This window comes from Myotis davidii, unplaced genomic scaffold (genome assembly GCF_000327345.1).
Source record: "Myotis davidii unplaced genomic scaffold, ASM32734v1 scaffold184, whole genome shotgun sequence".
Taxonomy (NCBI): domain Eukaryota; kingdom Metazoa; phylum Chordata; class Mammalia; order Chiroptera; family Vespertilionidae; genus Myotis; species Myotis davidii.
Window position 1 is genome coordinate 4,925,657 of NW_006297021.1, and position 13,413 is coordinate 4,939,069.

Below are 13,413 nucleotides of genomic sequence, written 5' to 3' on the forward strand. Positions count from 1 at the left end.
ACCCAGCTTTTTTTTTTTTTTGACGAAGTGCAAGATACAAGACGCAAAGAAGAGCCTACACAGACATACAGAATCAGTCGCATCTCCACCTTGACTCTAAGAAGTTGCCTGAACCAAAGTCCGGAACAACCCGAGGAGAAGATCGGCATCTCAAGAAAGCTTCATCTGCCTCCAGAGCTGCGGTGAAGGCAGCAGGGAAGAGTGGGTGCTGTCACTAAATCCTATATAATAAAAGGCTAATATGCAAATTGACCAAACGGCAGAACAACTGGTCGCTATGACACACACTGACAACCAGGGGTCAGACGCTCAATGCAGGAGCTGCCCCCTGGTGGTCAGCGTGCCCCCACAGGGGTAGCACCACTCAGCCAGAAGCCGGGCTCATGCCTGGTGACCTCAGCAGCAGTGGCTGGAGCCTGTCTCACCTCCATGGCAGGGTTAAGGACTCCTCGGGGGATGTCCGACTCCCAGCCTGCAGGCTGCAGGCCTAATCAGGCAGTGGGACATCCCACAAGGGGTCCAGGACTGTGAGAGTGAGCAGGCCGGGTTGAGGGTCACACTCTGCTAAGCCTTCTAGCGACATCCCACCTCCACAACAGCACTAAGGATGTCCGACTGACGGCTTAGGCCCGCTCCCCACTGGCCTATTGTTTGTGTCCGTGGGAAGCAGGCTTAAACCATCAGTCAGATATCCTCCGAAGGTTCCCGTACTGCAAGAGGGTGCAGGCCGGGCTGCACTCTGCTAAGCCTTCTAGGAACATCAAGAAAGCTGACCCGGCTTTCTCTGATTACTTGCCTAAGAGAAGATAAAACTACGTAACAGGTGAACCAATCAGTGGTTGTGTAGCAGCACAAGACAACAAACGAGCGGTCCCAAAGTAGGCATGATTTGTTGTGTCTTCTACCTAAAAAACCCTTCCGCCCACCCAGGAAGTAGTCTATGGACACAATTTCCCCTGATCCCGACATTATTACTTCCCTTTCGTACAACATCTATTTACAACCCAGCTTTTTTTTTTTTTTGACGAAGTGCAAGATACAAGACGCAAAGAAGAGCCTACACAGACATACAGAATCAGTCGCATCTCCACCTTGACTCTAAGAAGTTGCCTGAACCAAAGTCCGGAACAACCCGAGGAGAAGATCGGCATCTCAAGAAAGCTTCATCTGCCTCCAGAGCTGCGGTGAAGGCAGCAGGGAAGAGTGGGTGCTGTCACTAAATCCTATATAATAAAAGGCTAATATGCAAATTGACCAAACGGCAGAACAACTGGTCGCTATGACACACACTGACAACCAGGGAGCAGACGCTCAATGCAGGAGCTGCCCCTGGTGGTCAGTGCGCTCCCACAGCCAACCTCCCGCAGTCCCTCCCCCTGGGATAGGCCCCGGCGAGGGCAGTGGGAGCCTCTCCCACCTCCACGACAGCACTAAGGATGTCCGACTGACGGCTTAGGCCTGCTCCCCACTGGCCTATTGTTTGTGTCCATGGGAAGCAGGCTTAAACCATCAGTAAGATATCCTCCGAGGGTTCCCGTACTGCAAGAGGGTGCAGGCCGGGCTGAGGGACCCTCCCCCGAAGTACACAAATTTCGTGCACCGGGCCTCTAGTATCAACATAATCACCGCCTTCAAGAATCATGCCATTTCAGGAAAATACATATATATGCAAACACAGCAGCATGCACTGTTTCTGCTTTTTAATATTTAACTCAATCCTTGTTGCAATCCCAGGGATAGCATGGCCCCGTTGATAGAGGCCCACTATTTCCACCCCCTCCCCCCTCCCAAGCATCACCTAAAATGAAGAAATAAGAGGGTGCAGGGAGCCCCCGTTAGGACAGGAGAGGACTGTGTCTGAATCGGGCTTGGAGGCCGACAGCTAGAAAGGAAGTCTGGCTGCGGAACAGCAACAATACTACACAATGGTGCACAGACCCCACGCGAACGCCTTATCTGCGCCTTCCGCTCCTTTCTGTTCTCAGATCCACGCTCCCTGTGAAGCCAGAGGAGGCTGCTTCTTGGAAGTCTTTGTTAACAGCCTGTTCACGGCCTTGCCGTTCTGGCGTCACGTCGCAAACGGTACGTGTTGGCAGGAGGTGAGAGAGCACGTTTACCTCGTGGCCTGTAATTTCCTTGGGAAGCAATCTGTTTGCAACCATCTGCCACCGCTCTACCCAGTTCTACCAGCCGGGCACCCGGAGGCAAGAATGAACTTCATTTTGGAAAAATGGTGGCAAGTCCTCTCAGTGACTTCAGGGGCACGGCAAGCAGGTTATTATCAGACAGAACTGACATTTCACACGCAGAAGTGTTCTCCACGTGAAAGCCAAGCACCAGTCACACGAGGGAGCAATGTTTAGGATTTCTTACAACGTCGAAGGTGTCCCCTGCAAACCTCCCTTACGAACGCTCCGTCAGGGCAGGCATCGGGGCTGGAACCCACGGCTTTGAGTTCGCTTTGATGCAAACAATAGCACTCGAATGGAATGGCTCAGAAAAGGGGTCAGCAGATCCAGCTTGTATACCCACAGCCAGACGCCAGCACTGCTGGGCCGAGGCCCGGACGACGGTCGCTATTATTCATTCACAAGGCCCGCCACCGAGAACACCCCCTACCCCTGCTCCATCTGAACAGCATCTCACCGCCTGCGGGACACGCAGACGTGGCCACACTGACCGCAATGCTCGAAGAGTGTTTCGCCGCGTGGGCCTTCAGAGCTGCGCATTTGGCTCAGCGGAAGCGCCACGTGTTTAAGAGCACAGTATGGAACCAGCTAGCACACATCAAAACTCGATAGCTTTTTAGAAAACTGATGGTCTTGCTGGTGCACCTCCCTGGGACATGGCTCGGCTGTGGTAACAGTGGGAAGTGCATCGGTGCGAAGGCTGATGAGACACCAGCCAGCGTCGCTGTCGCCGAGGGGCCTTTAACCACACCGGAGGGCTGTGCTTCTGAACCGCGCCTCCCCGCCCGGGAAAACCTCCTCCAGATCTGACCCGGGCTGCGGGGGAGCTGCAGCGCGAGAACCTGAAATGATCCCGCACCCTGGCATCGGCATCAAGCGCTGTTTTCTCTGGGAGGGAAATTGCCTCTGACAGGGAGGAGAAGGGCGGGCAGGGACCGGGACGGGCTCAAAGGCCTGCCTTCGCCACACGCTGGGAAGCCGCTCAAATGAGGTGATGTCACCAGAGGCGGAAAACCGCAGTGACAGAAGAAAATGTTGTCCGGCCTCGGAATGCTTCATTATCACCACCACAGGTCACTACGCTTCAGCGAAGGCATCCATCAGCCCCGATGGCCATTTGTGAGCCGCCCCCAGCGAGATGGAGCAGGAACAGCCAGCTCCTGGGTCACGGGAGACCAGGGTTCACACAGACGCCTGGTGCCCACACCGAGGTTTGTTAGTCTCCCAGTGCTCTCTAGTGGCCGCAGGGACGTAAGGTCTCCGGTGCACCGGGACTGTGGCCAGGCTCACAACCGGAGGTGTCCTGGAAAGGCGAGGTAGGGACGGTTCCGCTGCAGCCAGCACCTCCCGGGTCCCTGCCAAGGTCTTATGAGCACACTTGCCTTTCCAGCCCCTGTATTGCTGCCCAGAAAACACTTATAACCAAGTACACGCTGCTGGGTGAGTTTATACTGCGCATTATCGAATGAAGGGGGAGGCATTAGGTGTAAATGAATCCTCGTGCTAGTCCAGGAGGTTTATTAGTGAAAGGCAGTTCTAAATCGAATGGGAAGCACATCTAGCTTGCCCTTCCATCTGACGGTGCAAATGCACTTGCTGCGCTTCAAACCGTCTCGGAAGCGGAAGCCACTGTTTTAGGGAATGAGATGAGGTTCAAGCGCTGTGCATTGGGAAGCACTGAGCACATGTATGTTCACTGGACACCCAATACATAGCCAGGTACAGGCCTGACCCGGGTTATAGGTGCAAACATTTGCCAAAAATGTATACAGATACAAGGCCCACATCCAAGGGGAGGAAAGCCTGCCTGGAGTTTTGTTGTTGTTTTAAATATATTTTATTGAATTTTTACAGAGAGGAAGGGAGAAGGATAGAGAGTTAGAAACATCGATGAGAGAGAAACATCGATCAGCTGCCTCCTGCACACCCCCTACTGGGGCTGTGCCCGCAACCAAGGTACATGCCCTTGACCGGAATCGAATTCGGGACCCTTGAGTCCGCAGGCTGACGCTCTATCCACTGAGCCAAACTGGTTAGTCCTGCCTGGAGTTTTGACAATAGGAGAAATCAGTGAAAAGAAGAAATATGGAACAATTGTAGATTTTTTTTTAAAGGAAGAAAAAAGGAAAACTCACAGATACATATCACAGACCTGAGGGTCAACAAAATGTACGTTCGCCGTCACCACACTCATGAGGATGCGTAAACTCTCAAAGGGCTCCATAGAGGAGACACGGGCAGCACCCCCCCCAACCCCCCAGGACTGAATGTTAGTCCTGGGCTCTGTGGGCTCCGTCCTGTGGCAACAGCTGCTGTCCTAGCATCCGGCTCTTCTCTTTGTGTTTTCTACCGCCATGGAAACGGGCTCTTATTTCAGTGAGTGTAACTGAGCCCCATTCAGCAATCGTAGGGTCATTTGTAATCTATCATCACAAATGATGCTTTTACGACTCTAGACGACAGACTGTGAAACCATTGACTGCAGAACGTTCTGAATAATCCAGTCCAATTCCTGGCCTCATGCAGACATGGCCTTCATCATTCGGTGCAAATGCTTTCTGTCGGTGTTTCCATGAAAAGACCCATCCAAGGAGGGGAGCGAGAGGCGCACCATCTACTCCCACCCCTGGTTTAGCACCGGCAGTTAGCTGGCAGGCAGCAGTGTTAAGTATCTTTGTTGTGCTGCCTTTGGCCAAGTTCTACCTCCCACTACTTTTGATACTTCCAGGTCTATGAGTTTAATGTTTTAAGACGTTTGAAGAAGGTTGGAATGATTTTCCTTTGAGTATGAGACAGTGTTCTATTACTATAACCAAAGTTAATTGCTCCGTGCATGGAGCAGAAGATGAAGCAAACAGAGCTCACACAGCTTCAAAGCATTTGAATTGCATCTTTGAACTCAGGCTGATATTATCAACTGACATAATAACTAAGAATCTACCAGGACTTTTCTCTGACAATAACAGATATTGTACTGAATTCATTAGTACTTGAGTCATCAAATAGGAGATTATATCTGGGGAAAATAATGAGTTTAGTGATCACATGAAAAGCAGTATGACATATGCTAGATTATATTTTTAGAAGCAGGCTTGAAGCCTAGTGAATATTAATAGATGTGTGTACTTTTATTCATCATAAACTGACACCCAGTCACATAATCAATAGGCTCACCAAAACTTCTCATTTCCAGAAGAGAGTAAGCATGCTAGGTGTGACTCAAAACTAATAAGATTGATTGTTGTAGAGTCTGTGCCATCTTTATAGTTAAATGACATAAAGTAAAAACTAAGGCAGCATAGCAAAGTGGAAGGCACCCGAGTCAAAATACCCGACTCTTGACTCAACCGCTTACTGTCTCTGTGACTTTGGGTGAATTAACATCTATAACCTCAATTTTCTAATCTGTGAAATGGGTATAATTGTATTTCTCCTGCGTTATGATAATTAACTGATATAATACATGTGAAGTGCTAAGTAACTCTTAGCGATCAATGGTGATGGTGTTTTTAAACATTACATTTGTTTCCAATGTATGCCAATTGCGTCGCTAGTTTTACAATTTTTTAGAAAGTGAGGTTAACTGAACATGTGGAGCTTACCAGAAAACAGGGAGCTCTGGTTGGCCAAAATATTGAATTGGTGTCCCTGGAGAGAAGACGGGATTGGAGCCATGCTGCCCCAAACCACGGAGCGCTGAGAGCCACCAGTAGCTGGAGGAGGTGAGAACATATTCTCCCCTGGAGACTTTGGAGGGAGTGTGATGCTGCCCAGCCCTGGATTTTAGGTTTCGAGCCTCCAGAACTGTGAATCAACACATTTCTGTTGTGTTAGCCCCTCCATCCGTGGTACTTTGCCACAGCAGCCCTAGGACTAATAACACAAACTCAGACTGTGGGTTATTCTACAATGAGGCTAATTCTTTAAAAATATTAATGTCATAAACAACAACTCCGCAAGAAATGGATGGGGGATTATTCCAGATTGAAGGAGACTAAAGAGACATGATGATTAAATGCAATGTGTGATCCCAGCCAGTGTGGTTCAGTGGTGAGCACTGACCCAGGAACCAAGAGGTCACAGTTTGATTCCCGGTCAGGGCATGTGCTGGTGTTACAGGCTCAATACCCACTAGGGGGTGTGCAGGAGGCAGCCCATCAATGATGTTTCTCTTTCTTTAATGTTTCTATCTCTCTATCCTCCTCCCTTCCTCTCTCTCTAAAAATCAATAAAAACATATTTTGAAAAAATGCAATGTATGACTCTTGATTAGCTCCTGGGTATTAAAGGGACAATTGGGAAAATTTGAAGGATAGATAATAGTATTATACCAATGTTAAACTTCTTGAGTTTGCGAATGATGCTATGGTTACATAGATTTCCTCAAGCTTATGAGTACAGAGTATTTAAGAGTGACATGTCGAGATGTCTACGACTTATTTTCAAATGGTTCAAGGAAATCAGTGCACACGCACATGTACCCAGAGACAGCTTGTTCAAGCAAATGTGGCCAAAGGTTACCAACTGGTCATCTAGATGAAAGGTATACATACGTTACTCTTTCAACTTTTCTGTAGTTCTTAACATTTTCAAAATAATAAATTGGGGGAACTACTACATTTCTCATGGGTGGTGGATTGTGGCAGCCATCACATTTTCACGGACATGAAGCCTACATTTATTTTCTAATAAATTAACTAGTTCTGAACAAATTGGTTGACTTGTTCAAGCCACATCTTGTTTAAGTGGGTGGATATACGAGATATGAGAATACATTCCCTTTGAGAAACCAGGAGGGAACAGGCCACCCACCTAAAATTTAAGAATATTTGTCTTGATTTCAGAGAGGAAGGGAGAGGGAGAGAGAGACAGAAACATCAATGATGAGAGAGAATCATTGATCAGCTGCTGCCTCCTGCCTGCCCCCCAGTGGGGACTGAGCCCACAACCCAGGCATGCGCCCTTGACCGGAATCGAACCTGGGACCCTTCAGTTTGCAGGCCGACGCTCTATCCACTGAGCCAAACCAGGTAGGGCCACCCACCTAGAATTTAGATCCTTGGGGAAGAGTGTACCCGTTGCTGCTCACAGATGTCCTCCTGCCTCTTAGGCAATTTAGACTTAGGTGTGTCATTGGCAGGTCCCATAAAACCAGCACACACACATTCACACGTATGTGAACACCACACCTAACAAGGAACTGTCGGACTTTCAACTAATTTGTCTTTCAGCCCCGAAAGACCAGTCCCCCAGATTTAGATCCAGCATTCTTTTTGAGGCTATTCTAAAATGCTGCGACCTTAACTCATGAAATAAACCTTTTAAAATGTATTTTTCTCATTCAATTATTTAGGTTCAACGTTTACGTGACAGTGTTGAGAACTCTGAATACGTTTTCACCGTGTTCAAAGTATTTCTACTCTCCAGACACCTCTGGGTAATTTCTGACATTATGGAAAATATAAAAGCCTGAATGACTGAACCTGTGAGTACAAAGTAGTTACCTTATGGCGTTATAAAGCGTCGCTCAAAAGGACCCACGCAGTCATACATTAGAGTTCACTTCTATAACATAAAATTTTACTTTCACTCCGGGGAATTTCAGGAACGGTTGCTTTATATGGATCCAGGCTCTGCTCCGAGCACAGTAGAAAAGAACGCCTCTGGCATTACCACAGGAATACGGGAGGGAGGTGTAACCTGATACAACCACAATTGTTAGCTGCAATATCTATAAAATGTGCCTGCATAGTTTATGTAATTTATTTAAACATCTTTTTACACAAAGGGACATTTTAATTGGTCAAAACATTACAATGAGGGTGAGTAAGGTGCGTAAGCCTGCAGTCTTCCTATTCACTGTGATCATTTCTCCCCTTGAAAACTCCTCCTCCACTCACCTCCGTGATAGGCACTTTCTTGTTTTCTTCTGACCCCTGTCTCTGCATCCTTTATTCTCCTTGGATGGCTCCTCTTCCTCCAATTATACTTAAGCCTTGCCTTTCCCTGCAGACTTCACCTGCTCTCTCCTCACTTCACCCACTCTCACTGAGGCTCCCACTCACGGCTTACCTACCCCTGATGACTACCAAGTATCTTCTTTGAGCCAAGGTTGCTTTTCAGATCTTCAAAATTAAAATCTTCCTTCTGAGCATCTCTACTTCTATGGTCCATGGGCACCTGAAACACAAAATGTACAAAACCCATGTCATCTTCCCCCACATATGTGTCCCCCCTTCTGCATCCACTTGCTCAGCGGGCATATCCTTTTTCCAACGTGAGACCTTGGGGTGATCTGAGACCTCTGTCTATTCCTTGCCCCAAAACTAATGTGTCCTATTGAAGCGACAGCCTAAATATATTTTTAAATTTTTATTTCTCTTTCATTATAGTTGACACACAATATTAATTACATTAGTTTCAGATGTATAACATGGTGATTCTACATTATCTTTTAAATCTTCCTTCTATTCTCCATCTTCACTTTCAAAGACTTGATGGATGACTCAATATTTCTGTAATATTCCAAAATCGTCTTCCTCTTTCAGGGACTATTTGTGACTCTACTCATTACATTCTTATCAGGAGAATTTTGTGAACATGCAAATAATGTCATGTCCTTTCACTGTTCAGGATCCTTTAACACCTCCCCTTTACTCTCAGGGAAATATCCAAACTCCTTCCAATACTCTACACAGCTCTTTCTGACCTTGCCTTTTGCCCATTCACACCCATTGTGCCATGAGAGTGAACTGCATCTGGTTTCCAAATCTTCCTCTACTGCTACACACCTCTTTGCACACATTGCTTTCTTTCTCTGGAATGACTTCTTCCCTTCACTTACCTGGCTGACTCCTACTGTCCTCAAAAGAGTGAGCCCAGGCATCGTCTCATCTGGGAGACTATCTCAGTCCAATTAGGTATCTCACTATGTGCTGTCACCTGTGCTGTTTATACATCCATCATGCAATGCGATATAAGGATGTTGGTTTGTCTTCTAATCTGTATCCTTCACTGAATTGTAAAATTCTGAAGTGTCAGACAGATTCTGCCTATTTATCTCTATATCCAATGGCCTGACATATAACATTTGCAAACAAGCATTTATTAATGGAAATCTATGTGAAAAACTTGCAAGAGGCCCCCATTGGTGTGGCTTAGTGGTTGAGCTATGAACCAGGAGGTCATGGTTTGAGTCCCAGTCAGAGCACATGCCCAGGTTACGGGCTCAATCCCCATGCAGGAGGCAGGCAGCCAATTAATGATTCTCTCTCATCATTGATGTTTCTGTCTCTTTCTCCCTTCCTCTCTGAAATATATATATATATTTGCAAGAAGAGTTTCAGTGCATTGAGTTATTCAAGGATTATTATAGGTTAATTTTGAAGTTGAACAATGGTGATGATTCCCACAATCAAACATCAATTTTTTTTCTCAGCATCAAGTCACAGAGATTTGTTGCACAGAAAGGAAAAAGTACGTTTTAAATGGTTTACAGAAAGCTGCTCTAATGATTATAAATTTTCTAATGGCATTATAGTAGAACTATCCATAACAGGTATTGTTGTTTTCCCAAGTTCTCAGTACGTTTTTACTTATTCGAGAAACGTAACTATTTTTCAACTCTCTCGGTCTCGTTTAAGCTTTCTGACTTGCATTCAGTTGATCTGTAGCCAACTGGAGATTTAGAGAGGAAGTACTCTTTCATCTTTATATAACAAGTGCGACGTTTCTATAATCTTTATGAGATTCATATGAACCACTGATTTGTGGCAACATCCGTTTTGACATTTTATAGATCGTCAGAATCTTCCTCAAGGAAGAAATTTACAGTCTTGTTTCTAATAGCCAACAGCCACAGAAGTATTCATGTACCTGCTAACATTTATATTCTCGAACCTCGCTGTACAACTTCACTGTGCTATACAATCTTTGACAGCAGTTCTTTCTTGGTTGTGAAGCTATAAAATGATGGAAATATGAGGATTAGAACCTTCTTTTAACACTTTCCTAGGCTACATTTTTCAAGAGAGAAGTGAAACGATTCAGCTAATATGGAGACGCATTCCAACCCTTCTCTTTCATTATCTGCTTCTTTCCAAGGGAAAGGGGTGCTTGGTTCCTTTAGCATGAAGGACAGAGGGAACCCTTATTTTACTCCTCTGGGATGCCATTTTAGGAACTAGAATCCTGTTGTGATTACAGTTGGTGACATTTCCTTTTGTTTCATACAAATGGGAGAAGTTAGACAGGGGTCTCCAGTGTGCATAGGTCAGGAGTCACAATGGTATGGTAGGGGGCAATGACAGTTCAGTACCACGGACAGGGGGACAGCAGGGCCACTGCCCACTCCCTGTTGTTTGTTTTTTCTCTTTTAATATTCTGCCTGCATATCATTACCCCAGATCAATTGTACTCAATGATCCTTTGGGATGCCAGAAGAAAAATATTAAAACTTCCATTTATAATTATTGTTATCGAAAAGAATGAAAACGTTAAGTTTAATTGATATGGAAGATGAATAGACAGGAGTACATGTGTTTAATTATAAATAAGTACCTATCTATTAAGGGTGTATGCTCAAAATACTTTTATTAATATCCAATACGTTTTGATATTGCTACTAGAGATGACGGGGCACCACTGAAAATTTCAGCCAGGGTAATGACACGATGAAAGGGAAATTGTAGGAAACACCATCTAAGAGCAAGATAGAGGCAAGACGGCAAAGAGTAAGTGTTGACATTCAGAAGACTAGTTAGAAGGCTGTTGCAAGAATCTAAATATCAGCTAGGTTGGTGGCCTTGGGGAAATAGAAAGCCTTAGTTGCAAGAGGTGTTATAAAAGAAGAATCTCAAATATTAGCAGTGGGAAAATGTCAGCGAATATGTGGACCTTTTCAGCTCAGCTGAAAAAAAGCAAGGGGCGTCAGTTATGCGACTCGGACTACACTATAATTGACAATGACAAAAAGGCCCACAAATAATATAGACTCTACAGTATTATCTTCTTGAACATAAGAGTTAGGATCCCAAAAATCCCCACAGTAGGAAATATATAGTTGAGTAACTTAAAACCTTACAGGGGGAAAAAACAGGATTATGGAGCAAATAAGTAATAAATATTGCATATAAATAATAATATTAGATAAGAAACAGCAACCAATTAAGGAAATGTCAATACAGTGTACATACATGTAATTGGTAATAATAATTACTATAAATTAGTTTCCATTTGCTGGCTATAATACACGGGAAACTTTTCAGGTTCTTCCTCTCCTGTTTTCAAGATGTGCTTTGAAATGTGTCTCTATTTTTTGTTCGTAAACATGTAATAAAGGAGGTTTTTGTTGCCATTGAGTCTTTTCCTCCAAATTTCTTTCCGATTTTTAATGTGGATATGTTGCTTTCGGTTTCCTGTAACTCCAAAGATACAGAGTAATTTGGATACTTAAGATTTAAAACCTTTGGGTAACTGTCAAATCACCTTAACCTTGGATCCACCCATGATAAAGTGGGACTAGAATCCATGACCACAGTGCGCCTTCACGTCTCCAGCACCTCTGCTGGCCGTGGGCAAATAAAGAGATGCTCCTCTCGTGCAGATGCGGCCCCCAAATCACTGTCCATTTCAGTGTCATTTTCACGATGGCCAGGCACCCTTGGGCAGTGCACACTTTCTGTTGCTCTAAGTCACCCAGTTGGTGATACTTTGGAAAGCGGCCATCATGCACCATTACCTTTCCCTCGTCTCACACCTGTGGCCCATTGACCGACAAGTAGAAGTGGCCTGGTTCAAAGATGAGTCAACAGGGGATGTGGCAGCAAAAACTAGACTGCTGGTGCGCTGCAGGTGCACCCACAGGGGGCCTGAGAGGTGGCGATGAGGAATAACCCCCCACTGGGCAGAGCAATGGGCACCCTTCCCAGTGACCCCTTTGGATGGAGAGAGAAGAGGTTTGGAGTCCGTGTGGACTTGGTCTCTTGAACAGTGGTGAATGGTTTTGGAAGGTTTGTTAAGGGCAAGGAAGGGGTATGTTTGGAAGGAGACGAGGAGGTCCAGGGCAGACGCATGAGGATGAACGGAGGGAAGTGGACACAAAATGTGAAGACCTTTCCAATGCATGGTAATGCCTGCTGAAGAGCTTCTGCTACAAAAGAGGCATTAAACACTGAAGTAGCCCGGCCGGCGTGGCTCAGTGGTTGAGCGTCAACCTAGGAACCAGGAGGTCACGGTTCGATTCCCAGTCAGGGCACGGGCCCGGGTTGCAGGCTCAGTCCCTGGTGTGGGGTGTGCAAGAGGCAGCCGCTCTGTGATTCTCTCTCATCACTGATGTTTCTATCTCTCTCTCTCCCTCTCCCTTCCTCTCTGAAATCAATAAAAAATGTATTTAAAACAAACAAACACCCAGGCAGGTGGCACGGCTCATCGGTTGATGCCAGCCAGCTTGTGTCGGTGCCACCCAGCGCCAGCAGGAGGGCTCCTGAACAGAACAGACGCAGCGCAGATGGAGGGCCATCACGGAATTTGCTGGGGCTGTTCCCTCTTCCAGGCCCCTGTCCTGGAATAACTCCCTCCTGCCTCCAGTCCTGGACATAGCGCCCCTGCTTAGTGAGACACCCGTGGGGCGGACTTAGGTTTGAAGCTTAAGTTGCAGGAAGCATCACTCCCATGAGCCCCAGCGCGGGCTGGTTGCTGAGGGCTGTGCTGCGTGGAGAAGGGCCACCGTTGACAGTTAGGAAACATCGCTATGGAAACATTCCTGGGAAGTTGCTCAGTCAGAGGGTAGGGACCTACAACTCCAAGGTGACAGTACTTTCCTAGATTCTTTTCTCGTTCTAAATAAGTACTCACTCCGGGCTGAGTTTTTATTCACAATTTTGCTTTTGTCTCTCAAGGAGGATGCCCACCTGTACAAGCTTTGGGTCCCACAAAACCTGGCTGCCCTGCCTTTCCCCCCACACCGGCCCTTTCCCTCTTGGCACCCCTGATCTTACTCACCCTGCCTCCATTTTCCCACAGTGCCCGTCACCCCTGAGTGTACCGTACAATTCCTCTGCTTCTTGCTTTTGACTGACTCCCCTCTTTAAAACACAGGCACTGCCTGGCCAGCGTGGCTCAGTAGTTGAGTGTCGATCTATGAACCAGGAGGTCATGGTTCGATTCCCAGTCAAGGCACATGCCTGGGTTGCGGGCTCAATCCCCGGTATGGAGCATGCAGGAG